The sequence below is a fragment of the Podarcis vaucheri genome, assembly GCF_965113315.1.
Source record: "Podarcis vaucheri genome assembly, chromosome: 7".
NCBI lineage: Eukaryota > Metazoa > Chordata > Lepidosauria > Squamata > Lacertidae > Podarcis > Podarcis vaucheri.
Window position 1 is genome coordinate 77,353,433 of NC_138765.1, and position 13,681 is coordinate 77,367,113.

At 46.2% G+C, this 13,681-nt stretch overlaps 1 protein-coding gene across 11 annotated transcripts in view; it reads right to left on the reverse strand.

The window, feature by feature from the left end:
- The window catches only part of SAMD11 (sterile alpha motif domain containing 11), a 321,250-nt gene that overhangs the window by 141,815 nt on the left and 165,754 nt on the right, over nucleotides 1-13,681 (reverse strand). The gene's annotated exons all lie outside the window — the stretch shown is intronic.

Genomic DNA, 13,681 nt, shown 5'->3' on the forward strand with positions numbered 1-13,681 from the left:
GTTAATCCTAAAAAATGAACTTAATTAGCACCCAATTCAAAATGAAGAGTGAGCAAGCTTTCCAATGAGCGAGCTATGAAGAAGGAAAAACAGTTGTGGATAATGCGAAAGTTTGGGTCTCTGCTTAGGAACACTGGGGGGGGGCATTGCCTAAAGACTGTAAAGCAGCCTTCTTCAACCTCGTGCTCTCCAGATCCTGTTGCCAGACTCTATCTCCCATCAGCACCAGCCACTATGGCCAATGGTCAGGGATGATGAGGACTAGACTCTAGTAACATCTTAGGGACAATGTTTTGGGGAAAACTTTTTAAACACATTTTTACAGGCCAACATAAACCAGACAGAGGGACTTTGTTATTGAGCAGGATAAAAATATTGCAACTAGCTAGGTATCTACAATTTTAGGGTGCCTCCAGATTGTTAAGACTAGGGGTCATCAAGGTTTACCACCCACGATTTCTGGCGTCTACACAGACGCGATTTCTGGTGCAGTGAAAGCGGGTCCCCGTGCTGCGCTGGTTTAGTGCAGCATGTGGGGACTTGCCGAGCGGGCTTTGGGGGCAGCTCGTGGGCCAGTAAAATGATCCCTGTGGGCCACTTGTGGCCGCCAACCCCTGGTTAAGACTATTCAGGCTCATACTGGGAAATTTAGGTTGGTGCAAAAATGGATTAAAGCACTCGCTCTGCCACCCTGGCACTTAAGGGAAAAACCCCTGTTCTTTTGCAGTTAGGAAAGTGACAAGGAAATGCATTCAAAGGTGTGAGATGAACAAATGATTAATGGGAAGATGCAGAGACACCTTGCAAGCAAATCAGGGTGCATGTTCATTGTTGCATAACCTTTTCGCAAGCGGATCAGAGTGAAAGCTCAATACAACCACATATTGTCTAACCTCTGCATAAGCTTTATGCAAGGAAATCCAAGATGAATGCTCAATAAGTGAGTGACCTCCATGAGCCTTACTTACCTGACGGTAACAGCACAATCCTCTGTGTGTGTATTTATTTCATCAGAAGCCCAGGAAATGTGCCGGGCATCGCAGCCGAAATTCTTTTGAACAGACTCAGCAGGGCTCTGGAACAACTATGCTTAGAGTGGGGCTTTGGTGCACCTCTTAAGGGACACACTCCTTGATCCTAATGCCTGACTTGCAGGCACAACCTGCTACTCCCATTCACAAGGTAAAATGCGGTCTGCGTTTCAGCCTGTTCTAGTACAGACAGATCCATTGTGAGATTAGACAGTCTATCCAGTGCTGGCTCCAAGCGTGTGTGTGTGTGTGCGTGTGTGCTTGGTGGGAGGGGGTAGGGCTCTGGGCAAGGCACCTTCAGGGGGTCCCAGTGATGTGGGGCGGAAAATTTCCCCGGTGCTTAATTCCGCCCCCCTGCCCACAGAATATTTTGCTTTTCGTAAGTTCAACAGCATCACAAAGAGGGAGAGAGCAGACAGGCTGGCTTTAATTTGAGCTCAAGCCTCAGAAAAGAAAAAGGGCAGCAACAACAAAAAAATTGTTCAAACAGCCATACGCATAAACATGCAAACTGATAAACATAACACCAAAACCAGAAATGAAGTATCGGAATAAACACGTAGGAAGTGCATTGCCATAATAGGCTGGTTGTAAACATTTCCTTGCAAAATCAATACTGTATACATCAATATGTAGGGTCTTCAGAGGCCGTTCAGTAGCTTTTGCTACCCTACAGCCTGTCAGACAAAATTTAACAGTCCTGCATGATGTATGATAAGTGAAAAATACAAGTTATGCTTAAAGGGGAGTTGTTACTTGTCCCTGGCATTAGGGGCTCAAGATACTGAAAGGAGCTCCACACTATACATTTAAAGCAGGGGTCAGCAAGGTTTACCGGCCATGGGCCGGATCACTCCCACGGAGATCATCCGTGGGCCAGACTGGCGCAGCGCCACGCCGTAAATTGCGTCTGCGCATGTCCGTGGCGCCAGAAATCACTCTGTGCATGCCCAGACACAAAAAATCACACCTGCGCAGAAGCAATTTTCAGCATCCGGACATGCGCAGACGTGATTAGAGAACTTGACAGATTAGAGAACTGGGCCAAAACAAACAAGATGAATTTTAACAGGGAGAAATGTAAAGTATTGCACTTGGGCAAAAAAAATGAGAGGCACAAATACAAGATGGGTGACACCTGGCTTGAGAGCAGTACATGTGAAAAGGATCTAGGAGTCTTGGTTGACCACAAACTTGACATGAGCCAACAGTGTGACGCGGCAGCTAAAAAAGCCAATTCAATTCTGGGCTGCATCAATAGGAGTATAGCATCTAGATCAAGGGAAGTAATAGTGCCACTGTATTCTGCTCTGGTCAGACCACACCTGGAGTACTGTGTCCAGTTCTGGGCACCACAATTCAAGAAGGACACTGACAAACTGGAACGTGTCCAGAGGAGGGCAACCAAAATGGTCAAAGGCCTGGAAACGATGCCTTATGAGGAACGGCTAAGGGAGCTGGGCATGTTTAGCCTGGAGAAGAGGAGGTTAAGGGGTGATATAATAGCCATGTTCAAATATATAAAAGGATGTCACATAGAGGAGGGAGAAAGGTTGTTTTCTGCTGCTCCAGAGAAGCGGACACGGAGCAATGGATCCAAACTACAAGAAAGAAGATTCCACCTAAACATTCGGAAGAACTTCCTGACAGTAAGAGCTGTTCGACAGTGGAATTTGCTGCCAAGGAGTGTGGTGGAGTCTCCTACTTTGGAAGTCTTTAAGCAGAGGCTTGACAACCATATGTCAGGAGTGCTCTGATGGTGTTTCCTGCTTGGCAGGGGGTTGGACTCGATGGCCCTTGTGGTCTCTTCCAACTCTATGATTCTATGATTCTATGATTCTATGTGATTTCCGGTATCTGTGTGCGCATACGCAGTTTCTGGTGCTGCTTGGTGAGTCCCAGCACTGCACTGGTTTAGTGCAGCCGGGGGGGGGGGGGACTCGCCGAGCTGGCGGCTCAGTTTGGGGGCGGCTCATAGGCCGGTAAACCGGTCTTCGTGGGCCGCACGTTGCCGACCCCTGATTTAAAGCACAAATTTCTCTCAAGGAAACCTGGGGACTATAGTTTGCTAAGGGTGCTAGAAATGGTAGATCTGTGAGGGGGAACTACAGAGTCTCTATGAAGCTTCCAGGGAAGTCGTGTGCTTTAAATGCGTGTTGAATCTACTTTGGATTTATAGTACAAATATCCTTTCAGATATAGGGTTAAAGTTATGTCATCAGGTGTTAAAAGGCACTGGGGCCCAGATTTTTTTGCAGGAGTTCCATCCGATGGAACAGGCATAAAGTAGTGGTTAAGCACGTAAGTGATGGACTTGCTGCAGGTGTGAGGAACCTTTGGCCCTCCAGATGTTGCTGCATGCTTGCAGGGGCTGATGGGAGTTGTAGTTCAGCAACATCTGGAGGGCCAAAGGTTCCCCATACCTGACTCACCAGGTGGACTGGAAACTCACCTTTAATGTGGGAGGAGCTGCACCAGCCAACCTGTGACAGTTGCTGTACAGATACTTGGGATCATATGTGCATGGAGCATTTCATGTGAATGATGGTTAAGGAGCCGTGACCATGTAAAAGCTGAGCCTTGAGCAAGGAGAAGCTCTTCCCAGCTTGTGTCTCCCTTAAAGGGGGAAGCAGGAGGTGGAAACATAGCAAACCAAGGTTTAAGTGATAATCTGTCTGACACCTCTGTTTTAACTATGGCTAAAGTTCAACCACAGATTAGCATTATATGCAAACTCATCGCCTCAGTGAGAAGCAGGCCCAAGATTTCATGAAAGCAGACACAAACTTCACACTTGATTGGTGTAACAGCAAGCGATGGAAATGCAGGTGAATGGGACAACCCTGATAGAGCCTGAATGTGTGTAGGATGTTCCTGTTAAGGATCTTATTTTTAACTTATGGTTTGTACTTTGGTTTTGTAAGCTACCTTAACTGCGCTTGTTACAGGAAGGTGGGATATAAACCATTAAGATGAAACACATTCAAAATAAACCTTTACTCCCCCCCCCGATATGACGCTTTTCAGTGAGGTGTCTGCTCACGCATTCAGCTGCCAGCAATTGTGAGTAGTAGCCAACGAAGTCCTACTTGCAGGAGACTCATTTAAATTAATGGGATATACATTAGCCATGCCAATTAACTTCAACAGGTCTACTCTGGGCGGCATTAGCATTGGATACAACCCCAAGTGTCCAGGCATCAGTTGACGGACATGCATGTGGGAATCAGACCCTGAAAGAGTGAATCATTATTTCATGATATTAATTATGGGAGGTAGATTTGAACCTCCGACTCCTCTCACCGAAATCCCAAACACTGGTCCACTCCCTAACAAATGTTATCTGGAGTCCCAGTGAATGTGTAAACAAGTGGCATCTGTAATAAAGATGCCCTATGATGCAACCCCATTCACTGGGAAACACAGCACTTTCCGCTTGAGCAACCCTAATCCCAAGGAATGGCTAGAATAAAGGAAGCTGACATATTGAGCCAGACCATTTGGTTAGCATGATAGACACTGGCTGGCAGCAGCTCTCAAGGGTTTCAGCCAGGGTGCCTCCCAATCCTACCTGGAGATGCCAGAGATTGAACCTGGAACCTTTTGCATGCAAAGCAGGTGCTCTACTACTGAGCCAGGGCCCTTCCTTATCAGCCTCTCACAAGGTGAAACAGTTCTTGGATTTTCCTAATGAGGTTTCAGAGGGGGGAAAATCAGTTGAGAAGCAGCTTCAGGCACATGCTGCAGTGTGTGTGGGGTGTGTGTGTGTGCGCGCGCGCTGCTTTCTGCTGAGCCGATTTCCAAATGTGGATCTATACAGCCAGATGCAATTTCCTCTTCAAATCAATGTTCCAACCCCCACTCGCTCTTTCTGGGTGGCTGATGTGGTCTCCAACCATTCACAGAGGTTGATTAAAGCCCCTGACACTACAAATTTGATTTGACCCAAGAGAAAGGGGGAGCAGAGGCATAGGCGCCGACTCCATGGGGCTTGAGGGGGCTTGAGCCCCCTCAAAAAAAATTTTGGGGGGGCTCAGCCCCCCCAATAATCTCGGGCGCCCTTCCAGCAGAGCGCCGCCGCCGTCCCCCGCCTCCTCCCCACCTGCTCCTTCGCCAGCCAGCCAGCCAGCCGTGCGCCCTAATGGCGGGGGCTCCTGCCTTGCTGCTTCGCAGCACCACCGCCACTGCCAAGGCACTGCCGGAAATCCCGCCAGAACAGGGGAATCCCGACTGGCCACACCTCCCAGCCAGCCAATCGGCTGGCTGGGGGCGTGGCTTGCCCTATTTAGGGCCGGAGCCACTTTATTTGCATATTCATGAGCTTATTTATTATTCATGAGCTTTCCCGGGCCCCCCCAATATTTTTTATAAGTCCGCGTCCCTGAGCAGAGGGGAGGGAGGAAAGGATGGGGGATGGGGTTAATTTAATTTAATCTTTGCAAGAACAGGGAGTTCCAGGTTAGAGAATTTCAATGCTCACCCCTTTGGCTATGGAGAGAGCGGGGGGGGCATTTACCCCTCAAAAGCAGCCCCTCCTCCTCCTTACTTTCTATTATTAAAAAATAAAGTTAACAAGTTTGGCTGTCAATAAGCATGCAATACGATAGGCAGGCATTTGCTGCAGTCTTCAATCTAGGTTTACAGCAGACAAATCCCATTCACTTCAATGGGGCAGACTTCAGAGCACACAGCCTGAGATAGTGTCGGCTGCAATCCTCAGACATGCTTTTCTTTCTGTGCAAATATGCCTTGGATTGTGCTGTTTGCCTTTCTCCACCCCACACCCCACCTGCCATGTTTAAGAAAGGAAATGAGAATCAAAGATGGGAAGAGGCCAGGAAGCAGTTGTGAAAGAAAGCACATATTGGGGGGGGGGTCCACAACATAGGTTTTAGTCAGCAGCCCCATCATAATTGTGCAAGTTGATTGTGTGTGGGTGCATGTGTGTTTGCTCTGCGTTTTCAAAATGCAGCTCAAGGGACAATGGAGTTAAGTGCAATGCACAAATCAAGGTATTGGTCCTCGGATCTATTATACATCTGTGCGGGGGAACTACTGGCCCTCCAGATGTTGCTGAACTACAACTCCCATCATCCCACACCACTGGCCACGCTGGCAGTGGCTGATGGGAATTCAGGGCCAAAGACTCACCTGCCCTGTCTGCCCTACACTGTTTTGGATTAGGGTATCTTAAAGACCACCTTTTCCCATGTGAACTGGCCAGTTGGTTACACTCAATCACTGGAGGCCTTGGGTTTGTTTGTTTTTGTCCCACTGTCTAAAGAAAGTTGTAGTTAGTGTCAGGGTAATCAGGACAGGGCCCAGTTTTGGCTGTGGCAGTAGCCCCATAATGAACTTTCCTAGAGACTTTTCTAGAGACACTATAACTGGCCTCATCCCTGATGGTTTTTAGGTAGGCATTGGAAGTGATTTTTGTTTTATTTTTTCCATTTTGGTCATGCGTTCTTCACCTGGATGCTTTTGCAGGGTTACTTTTGAGTAGCTGTCTAAATACACTGGGGCATTGTTTCCAAGGAGCATATGAAGCTAACAGACCATTGGTCTATCTTGCTCAGAAGCCTCTCTACAGTTCCTTCGTCCATTTGTAACCTGAAACTGTTCTTAACATGAGGCGCGCTTTCGCTAATGGTGCCTCCTGCTGCTGCCGCGCCACCGGAGCACAACTTCCGCTCGCATCCCAGGGCAAAGTTTGCAACCAGGAGCATCTACTTCCGGGTTAGCGGAGCTCGTAACCTGAAGCATTCATAAGGAGGGCAGTACATAACATGAGGATCCACTGTGTAGGGCAGGGGTCAGCAAACTTTTTCAGCAGGGGGCCAAAACACTGTCCCCTCAGACCTAGTGGGGGGCGGACTATATTCTGGGGAAAAAATAAAATGAATGAATTCCTATGCACCACAAATAACCCAGAGATGCATTTTAAATAAAAGCACACGTTCTACTCATGTAAAAACACGCTGATTCCCGGACTGTCCACAGGCCAGATTTAGAAAGTGACTGGGCCTTAGTTTGCCTACCCATGGTATAGGGTTTCAGACTGAGACATTTCCAGCCCTACCTGGAGATGCCAGGGACTGAACCTGGGACCTTCCAAGTGCCACTGCGTACAAAGCAGATGCTCTGCCACTGAACTACAGAGCTTCTCCAACGTGGGAGGTTGCATCACGCTATTAGAAGACTCCCCATTGTTCTCCAGCCTTGCTAAGATTGCTGAGCATGCCGTTCCCAGAAGGGAACCAACTGTTACTGACATGACAGCATTTTAAAGAGAGTGGGGAGTGGAGTGGATTTTATTTGGTGCATGGACTCCCAGAAGGATACTTTGAAGTTAAATATTTCCCTGCTTTTGAAAAGCCTAGTGTAAAACCCATCAAGATAACCTCCCTAAGAAGTTAAAACAGTAAAAGACAATGGCCTCAATCCAAAGCTACAAAAACACACACCAATTCTGCAATATTGTTGTTCTTTCTACTTCAGTGGGAAAACGTTTCACGCATCAAGACTGCAACAGGGTGGGAACATCCCCTGATGTTGACAGAAATAGGTGAAATCTTGCTCCTATAATCTTTGAATATACATTGGAAGGCCCTGTATGCAAACCCAAAGCCAGTGGCGGAGCTTCATGCTCCGCGGAGCACCAGGGGACGGAGAGAAGGCAGGGGCGTGGCGTGCAGCCCATAGGGGCATGGCGCCCAGCGTGGGCAGGGGGGGCAGCCGTGATGGCACCCCTCCGGGATCACGCTGGCGGGGGCGGTACGCTCAACCCCCACACGCATCTTCCTCCGCCAGTGCCCAAAGCCACTATCTTATGCATTTGCTTGGTCACCTGCAGCAAGTTTAGAATTAACTCCAGGCAACTAGGTAGGGAAGCATTGTAAAGGCTGGTTTTCTTTTAGGCTGACATGTGGCTAACTAAGGGATATTTAAGCACTTGGGTTAGTAAAATGGGGAGAGAGAATATAAATTGTATGAACTTATTTGTAAGGCCGATCAAGACAAATAGGTGTGATCTAAAGAAGATTATACATGCTGAAGGTGCCACTGATTTCATATTTGCAGGAAGGAAGAGAGTTAGCCATAAGCACAGAGTAGAAATTTACTCTTTGCCTTATTACTCCTCTCTTTACAGCAGACAGCATGCTTTACACTTCCTTTGTAAGTGGGATTCTCCATATACAGTGCACAACTGCTTTTGCACAGACAGCTGTACACATCTGTACATACAGAGCAGCTTCTCTGGATCCCCTGCACAGTAGCCACTTGGCAAATTGCACACAGACAGGTGTGAGCATGCCACTCTTCCAAAATGTGCAGCAATCAGCCACAGAAGGACCCATGTTGGCAAACACCTTGTGAATATGCACTGCACAAAATCACCCCAGTCATCAAACCTAGCATGACCCTATATAGAAAGTACCATATATCATAAAGGACCAATTAACATATATTAATGCAGACTCAGCAAACCATGTGTCAAAAGCCCTTTTCCCTTCCCAACAAGCCTTCCCTTCAGACATGTATTTTATATGTAAATAGCCACACAATATTTTATTTAGTGCACTCCACAGCTATAAATTGTGTTGCTGTCAAAATGCATGTGACGTTTTTCAGCCTTACAGAATCACCATCTCAAGGAAACCTGAATCTGCTGTGCTTCCAATTATCATTGTTGCTGTGAAACCATGAAAATGGCACACTGCTTATGACACCTAGGATTAAAAGCGGGCAAGTTTAACCTATAATACTAGAGTTATAAAACAAACTGTGAAACACTTGCTTTACTACCCAAACTTCCAGGTACTCCATGTTCTAGGGAGTTCTACATGCTATAAACTATTTTTGGCTAACAATTTAAAATAATCATCTACACCAGGAGCACCTTTATAGTCCTCTTCTCAGAAAGCTGCTGGCAGGGTGGGGGGCTGTAGCGAGAATGACACGGAAGCTCAATAATGTGGCAAAAGCACACAAGCAAAGCTTCAGAAGTTTCTACCCTTCTTTTAATTAAGAGACTCTGCAGCTCTTTAGATTGACTATTTGATCTTGTTCAGCTCTGCCCTGCTTGTGCCCATTCTTAGGGCATGTTCATACACAGAGCGGCTGTCTGGGACTGAGAGGCACCATTTGACCAGCCCAATCCTTGAAAAGCGGCCGGCAAGTTTTCTGACCTCCATTAGTCCCACACATAAAGAATGTGTAGAGTATTATTTGTCTGTCTGTTTATTTTATATGCTACCCTTCATCCAAGAAACACAGGGCGGTTTACAGTATAAAAAAATGAAAATACGTAACATAATAACAAACAAAGCAATAACACCCCACCTGACCCAGTTTAGAAGGTCATTGGTTGTTTAATCAGCCCCAGTCCTGGGTGAAGAGGAATGTTTTTGCCTGGTGCCTAAAGCAAAGCCCTAGCTACTGGGGGGGGGCAGCCAGGTTTTTTGCCCCAGGTGAAGCCTCCAGAGGGGTGCCATTGATGCTCCCAGCCTCTGTGTGTGTGCGTGCAAAAATGTGCATGGGGGAGGGTGCCAAACCGGGTCTCTGACCCAGGTGAAATAGAGCCTAGTTCCACCCCTGCCTAAAGATATGTCATGAAGGCACCAGGTGAGCCTCTCTGGGGAGAGCATTCCATAAATGGGGAGCCACTGCAGAAAAGGCCTGTTCTCATGGAGAAGGCGCACAAAGAAGGGCCTATGATGATTGAAAGGTCTGGGTAGCTTCATATGAGGAGAGGCGATCCTTGAGGTATTGTGGTCTTGAGCCGTTTAAGGCTTTATAGGTCAAATGCAGCACTTTGAATTGGGCCCGGAAATTAATTGGCAGCTAGTGAAGTCAGGCCAGGATTGGTGTTATATACTCAAACCATCCTGTCCTGGTGAGCAACCTAGTCACTGAATTCTGCACCAGCTGAAGTTTCCAAACAGTCTTCAGAGGCAGCCCCATGGATAACACGTTGTTGTAATCTAACCTAAAGGTTACCAGAGACATTAGGCTATCCCTGTCCAAATAGGGGTGTAGCTCGAATACCAGCCAAAGCTGATGAAAGCACTCTGTGCCACCAAGGCCACTTGAGCCTCAAGCAACAGTAAAGGATCTAGAAGTATCAGTGATGGCTGGTGTCCGTTGAGACTAGCAGGGTGGAGAGTAGGGAGCCCAAACAGAGCCAGAGCCAATGACAGGCAAAGCCAAGTAATTCAACTTTTGTCTCCATCCTCCCCCTTCTCCTCACTGCTAGGTTCTACATGGGGCAATGCTAAGACTGAGGAGGAGGAGGAAGTTGACAGCTGGGGTCAACCCAACCGGACTGGCTATAAGTAAGAACTCAGGAGAGGGGGCTGCCTGAGGTTGGTGGGGTAATGTGTTGTTTGTCCTAATGGATCCATTTTCTCTTATTCAAGTTCACTGGTGCATTAGGATAGGGCTTTGGGGCAGAGGTTGACTGTCGTTTGGAAGGGGCTTCCAAATACAGCAGGGTTGGCTTACTATACTATACTATACTATACTATACTATACTATACTATACTATACTATACTATACTATAGTACTATTACTATACTAGTTATGAACTTAATTCATTCCAGAGGTCTGTTCTTAACCTGAAACTGTTCTTAACTAGAGGCGTGCTTTCGCTAATGGGGCCTCTTGCTGCTGCTGCCCCACCAGCACACGATTTCTGTTCTTGATCTCCGCCAACAATTCTTAGACCATCTATGTATCCCAATGAGGAAACCAGAGACAGAGGTTATACGCTTCTTATTACAGGGGAGAGACCAGGAGCTCACCAAGACAGTAGCTAAGTTCCTCTATTTGATTTTTTGCTGCCGAAGTACGCTACAGGACCCTGCCCTTGCTGGAGACCCACAGAGGTGAAATAGATTGCTCGCCTCTTCTTCCCTTTGGCAAATGCTTGTACTGTTGAAATGGCGATGAGATCGCATTGGCCCATTTATTCTGAACATTTGTAAGTGATGCCAATAAAGGTTTGATAATGATGATGATGATGATATCTGTTCTCATCCTGGGGCAAAGTTCTCAACTCAAGGTAACTCTTCCAGGTTAGCAGAGTTTGTAACCTGAGGCGTTTGTAACCTGAGGCGTTTGTAACTCGAGGTACCACTGTATTTAAAATAGGTGAAGTAATACACATTACCATCCACAGCAGATGTCGGGAACCTTTGGCCCTCCATATGTTGCTCAACAACTTCCATCAGCCCTTGTAAGCATGCCCAATGGCTGGGGGTGATAGGAGCTGTAGTTCAGCAATATCCGGAGGGTCAAAGGTTCCATATACCTGATCCAAAGCGAACCCTGCCTGCCCCTGGTGAAAGCCTAAAATAAACTAACTAACTAACTACACCACAGTTCCCATTTTGTGGTGAGGGGAGATACCACTTTGTACACTTCCTGTTCAGCACGACAGCACTCAAAAAAGGGAAGGGTGCTCATAAGAACGCACCCTTAGGTGACAGTGGCTCCAGCCTTCCAGTGTGGTAGCCATGTTACATTTGTTGCAGCAGAAACAATAAAGAAACTTCTTGACAAGACTAAAAAAAAAAATTAGGGCCTATGCATTTGGACACTAAAGAGCCCCACTTCGTAAGAGGCACAAACAGTGCTTGAAGTGAACTAGCTCTGCGTTACCAAGTTCAGTTAATTAATTAAAAACTCCCTAAACTACACCTGTAAATAATTCCCATAATTGCTGGGCGAACGGAAGATGAATTAAGTTTGTTTTGTGGGATAGAAAGATGTGAAGTTCATCTTTGTGTTCATTCTTTTACTCTTTGGACTTGTAAGCTTAAATATAAGAAGTACTGGAGGAAATAAACAACCCAATTCCACTGTGTGGTTTTTTAATGCTTCCTTAGTCTTTTGAAGTATATTTTATATTTCAGCACAGCAACTTATAATGTTTAGATATGGTGGCATCTTTCAGTGGGTGAGATGTGCTGGACTCCTTTTTTTACGTAAACACAATATTTTTTAGTTTTTGTTTCATTTTAGCTGTATATTGGTTTTAATTTTATTTTTAACTCACTTTGAGATGATAATAATAATAATAATAATAATAATAATAATAATAATAATAAATGCTTTATTTTTATTTTATTTTGCCAAGGATCATTTGGACAAACTGTGAACTGAAAATGAATTAAACCAGTTCATTCTGTGAAGGGACGGGCGTAAACTTGGATTACTCCCTTTCTGGACATGCTGAACTTAAACTAGAACTGGATTATCCTGAATGACTTAAGCTACAACCTGTTACAAAGGTGGGGGTACCTGTGGGCCCCCGAGAGGTCATCAGGATTCTAGCTCCCATTGTTCCTGACACTGTCCATACTGGCTAAGACTGATGGAAATTTGAGCGCAACAGCATCAGAAAAGCCACAGGTTCTCCATCCCTGGCCTACAGCAGGGCTGCCCTTACAGATGACTCAGAAACCTCGACTGGTTCAAAGTGCAGTGGCTAGATTACTAACAGGTTGTCTTTAGAACCCATATAACCCCAAACAATTCCATTGGCTGCCATTGTTTCTGGGCCCAATTTAAGGCGCTGACAACTATCCTTACCTACAGACTCTCTCGGGCGTTAAGATAAACGTGTGTGTGTGTGTGCGCGCGCGCGTGCGCCTTGGTATTTATGCTACCCTCAGAAATTCGGGACATTTCATGTGGCAGCCCCCAAATTGTGGACTTCCTCCTTGACTGAGGTGCGTCTGACACCTTCACTATACAGCTTTCCACAAATGCTTGAAGAGGCAACCTCTTCACTCCGGCCTCTGACACTAGAGGTGTGTGTTTTCAGGACCCTATTCTTACAAGCAAAATTTGGTTTAGCCGCTTTTAATTATGAATGTTAAATTGTTGCAACCTGCCCTGAGACCTGCTGGCAAACAACAACAACACATATTTTCCCCTCTCAGGCAGCAGGGTACCACCTTTCCCAAAGGAGCAATTCAAGATATCTGCAATGTTGCAGCGGCCTCTAGATCTCGCATGTCCCAATCAGAGAAGTGCCCACCACTGTACAAAGAAGAAAAGCCCACCCAGTGTCTAGAGCCTGGGGGCTCTGGACTTTCCCCAGCACAGCTACTGAAGCTGGTGAGTGATAATATAAGCAGGCCTAGATTGCCTGCCCTCCACTGCCAGTACAATTTAATTGGGGTAGGTAGGATCAGACTCTCCAAGGCTGAAGAACTGGCCATCCTCAAATCAGCTCTCTTAAGAGCACATCTACACTATGAATTTAAACCAGCCTCAAATAGTTTTGCTGTGATGACCCTGGGGTCTCCCTCATCGCACACACAAAAAACCGTAACGGAATTTTTGGAAATGAACCTACCACAACCAAGCCATATACTGCAAATAATCTGCTGTCAATAACCACATTTGCACTCCACAGACCCACAAATCCTCAATTGGCGTTCAGTGCTCATTGACAAATGTTTATAGACACACAGATGCACTTCTTACTCAACAAGCCTCACTTTGTGTTATATCACTTCGTTTAACACCACCGTTACGAGAAAAAAATAGGATGCCATGCAATTGTCGAAAAGTACTGATGCGAGTCAATTCAGTAATCACAAACTGAAACCCAAACCCTATACTCTTAACGACATCA